This window comes from Oncorhynchus keta, chromosome 11 (genome assembly GCF_023373465.1).
Source record: "Oncorhynchus keta strain PuntledgeMale-10-30-2019 chromosome 11, Oket_V2, whole genome shotgun sequence".
NCBI lineage: Eukaryota > Metazoa > Chordata > Actinopteri > Salmoniformes > Salmonidae > Oncorhynchus > Oncorhynchus keta.
The window spans coordinates 3,895,168-3,899,458 of NC_068431.1; the positions used below are offsets into that span (position 1 = coordinate 3,895,168).

Consider the following 4,291-nt stretch of genomic DNA (forward strand, 5'->3'; position numbering starts at 1 on the left):
TGAAACCCCAGCTACCTAAATACGGTTCCCAATCAGAGACAACGAGAATCACATGACTCTGATTGAGAACCGCCTCAGGCAGCCAACCTAAGCTACACCCCTACTCAGCCGCAATCCCAATGCCTACAAAACCCCAATACGAAACACAACATATAAACCCATGTCACACCCTGGCCTGACCAAATATATAACGAAAACACAAAATACAATGACCAAGGCTTTGACAGCCGCTGTTTACTTCTGAAGATAACTTTAGTGCCGCCCTAAAAACCTGATGACACATTATATAACTCTTTATAGTGTTTTATTTACATTTTATAGGTGATACGTTGGACAGATCAGGTGAAAAAAATATTTTCCCCACACGGCTCCCCCTTTCACTATCACGCAGTAGGTTTCACTTCCCCATCCACCATTTTGAAAAAGACCCAACGGAGCTCATTGTCTTCTTCAATCATGCAGACATGGGCAGCACGAAGGTCTCGTCATTGATTTTGCTGGAAAGGGGAGAAATTGTGCTTTACAATGGTATTAATATTACAGTTGACCTGGAAGTATTACATTTTTGGTTGCTAAAATAAGGTAAATTGTACTTTACAGAGCGATGTACAAAGTGCGTTAGTTACCGTTACCCTTCATGAATCTGAAGGTAGCTAACCAACCAGATCAAATGTTAGCTAGCTAACATCAGGCTGTAGCTAGCTAAGCAAATGGCTCTGAGATAGGAATAATAAGGTCATACACGTAACGTTAGCTAGCGAGCTAGGTAAACAATGAACCATAATCATAACTCATGACGTTACTAACCTGAATGAATCTGCAGGTAGCTAACCAACCAGGTTCAATGCTAGCTAGCTAACATTAGGTCATATCTAGCCAAGCAAATGGCTCTTTCTTTCAAAATTAGACACGTGTAATATCAGAAAATGTAGCAAGCTACACTATATTACCCCTATACATCATTCATGGATGGACTCGTCTCCTATCGGATGCCATGGTTACCCTTAGGTTAAAGATGTAATCCAGAGACAGGTGTTTTCTCCACCTCCTTAGCTATCATACTCTAATTCCACTGATTTCAAAACTCGGTCCTTCAGAAAGTGGAGAGCAACAATTATGCAGTTTTAATACACAATAGAAATTTAAAAAATCTGCGTTAGACAGGATTACCTAGACATACTGACCAGGTCAAATAGATAGAAGCGTGCTATATGTCAGACCAATCCAAACTCATCTCTCGGCATGTCCAGTCCACTCATTATCTCAGCCAATCATGGATAGCCTGTCTAGGAAAGGCATTCCGCTAGCGGAACCCCACGACAACATTTCTCTGAAAAGGCAGCGCGCAAAATTCATTAATTTTTTAAAATATGTAACTTTCACACATTAACAAGTCCAATACAGCAAATGAAAGATAAACATCTTGTTAATCTAGCCATGGTGTCTGATTTAAAACATGCTTTACAGCGAAAGCACAACATACGATTATGTTAGCTCATAGATCTTTGATGATATTCATCAGATGACACTCATAGGACATCATGTTACACAATACATGTATGTTTTCTTCGATAATGTGCATATTTATATCCAAACATCTCAGTCTCCATTGGCGCGTTACGCGCAGATGTCACGCCCTGGTCTAAGTATTTTGTGTTTTTCTTCATGTATTGGGTCAGGCCAGGGTGTGGCATGGAGTTTTTGTATTGTGGTGTGTTTTGTCTCGGGGTTTTGGTGTGTATGTATTTGGGATTGTAGCTAGTGGTGTTATCTAGCAAAGTCTATGGCTGTCTGGAGTGGTTCTCAATCAGAGGCAGGTGCTTATTGTTGTCTCTGATTGGGAACCATATTTAGGCAGCCATATTCTTTGAGTTTGTCGTGGGTGATTGTCCTGAGTGTCTTGATGTCCTTAGGCTGTGTTAGTTTGCACCAGTTAAGGCTGTTTCGGTTTTCACTACGTTTATTGTTTTGTAGAGTTTGTGTTTTGGATTCGTGTTACGTTGTGTGATTAAACATGGATCGCGATCTACACGCTGCAGTTTGGTCCGACTCTCCTTCACCACATGAAAATCGTGACAGCAGAAATGTTTTGATTCCAAATCATCCGGTGATTTTGCAGAAATACTCATAATAAACATTGATAAAAGATGCAAGTGTTATTCACAGAATTAAAGATAGACTTATCCTCTATGCAACCGCTGTGTCAGATTTCAAAGTAACTTTACGGAAAAAGCATAATCTGAGAACGGCGCTCAGTACCCAATTCAGCCAAAGAAAACTCTGCCATTTTGGAGTCAACATTAGTTAGAAAAAACACTATAAATATTCATCATCAGAAGGCACTCCCAGGAATCCCAGTTGGACAATAAATGACTGATTTGTTCCATAAAGCCCATTATTTAGGCAGTTGTTGTTAGCGTGTTCAGCCCAGTAATCCATCTTCATGAGGCGCGATCACTTCCTCCAGACAAAAACTCAAAACGTTCCGTTACAGGTCGTAGAAACAAGTCAAATGATGTATTCAATCGATCTTTAGGATGTTTTTAACTTAAATCATCAATAAGGTTCCAACTGGAGAATTTCATTGTCTGAAAAAAAGCATTGGAACGAGAGCATACTCTGTCTGGAGCGCGGTTCATGAGACCGAGGCTCTCTGCCAGACCACTCACTAAAAGAGTTCTTATGAGCCCCTCCTTTATAGTAGAATGCTAAAACCAGTATCTGAAGACGGTGACATCTAGTGGAAGCCCTAGGAAGTGCAAGCACATCCATATCAGCACCGTTTCCTACTTATAAAGCATGTAGAGGTCTGTAATTTTATTATCATAGGTACACTTCAACTGTGAGAGACGGAATCTAAAACAAAAATCCAGAAAATCACATTGTATGATTTTTAAGTAATAATTACCATTTTATTGCATGACATAAGTATTTGATCACCTACCAACCAGTAAGAATTCAATCTCTCACAGACCTGTTAGTTTTTCTTTAAGAAGCCCTCCTGTTCTCCACTCATTACCTGTATTACCTGCAACTGTTTGAACTCGTTACCTGTATAAAAGACACCTGTCCACACACTCAATCAAACAGACTCCAACCTCTCCACAATGGCCAAGACCAGAGAGCTGTGTAAGGACATCAGGGATAAAATTGGAGACCTGCACAAGGCTGGGATGGGCTACAGGACAATAGGCAAGCAGCTTGGTGAGAAGGCAACAACTGTTGGCGCAATTATTAGAAAATGGAAGAAGTTCAAGATGAAGGTCAATCACACTCGGTCTGGGGCTCCATGCAAGATCTCACCTCGTGGGCCATCAATGATCATGGTGATCAAATACTTATGTCATGCAATAAAATGCAAATGAATTAGTTAAAAATCATACAATGAGATTTTCTGGATTTTTGTTTTAGATTCCGTCTCTCACAGTTGAAGTGTACCTATGATAAAAAATAACAGACCTCTACATGCTTTGTAAGTAGGAAAACCTGTAAAAATCAACACAACACAAAATGGCAGTGTAGTAATGTGATTTGATTTGATTACTGAAGTTGCCAGATACACAAAACTTTTGTATTTCAATAACAAACTAAACACAGATACACACACAATGTTTTAATAACACAATTAAAAGAAACATCATGATGTTAGTGCAAATTAACCACACAACTACGAAGTCAACTGTACATCTAATGCTAATAGTGCTGCATGAGTTGACATGTCTGACCAATGATAATAACTACATGGTCTGTTTATGTTTGTGTGTGTGTGTGTGTCGGGGAGGTTGTGTGTGAGTGTAACTCAGTAATCTGTCCACCACTAAGCTGCTTTAGTCCCGTCTGCCTGGCCGCTTCGCTGCAGGGAGTTCATTTCACTAGCGACTAACGCTACACAGCAAACTGAAACTACTAACGCTACACAACAAGCTGCAACTATTATCCAACACTACACAACAAGCTGTAACTATTATCTAACGCTACACTGCAAGCTGAAACTATTATCTTATGCTACACAACAAGCTGCAACTATTATCTAACGCTACACAGCAAGCTGAAACGATTATCCAACGCTACACAGCAAGCTGCAACTCTGAAGACAATTAGTGGCAACTAACAACTGACAACAAGCTACGACAGGAGTTCATTTCACTACCGACTACCAGCTAAGAACACAACAAGCAGTCACTTGCTGAAACTACAGTGTGACAGCTGTTAGAACAATTCTGTTGGAACCATTCTATTAGAACTATTCTGTTGGAACCATTCTATCGGAACTATTCTGTCGGAACTATTC

At 40.0% G+C, this 4,291-nt stretch overlaps 1 protein-coding gene across 1 annotated transcript in view; it reads left to right on the top strand.

Moving 5' to 3' along the window:
• The first annotated feature begins 3,840 nt into the window (after window positions 1-3,840).
• Window positions 3,841-4,291, top strand: part of LOC118389738 (nectin-1-like) — a 33,086-nt gene continuing 32,635 nt past the window's right edge. Inside the window, exon 1 of the mRNA XM_052529193.1 lies at window positions 3,841-4,291. This exon is cut by the window's right edge and continues 91 nt beyond it. The gene's annotated coding sequence lies outside the window, so the exon portion shown is untranslated.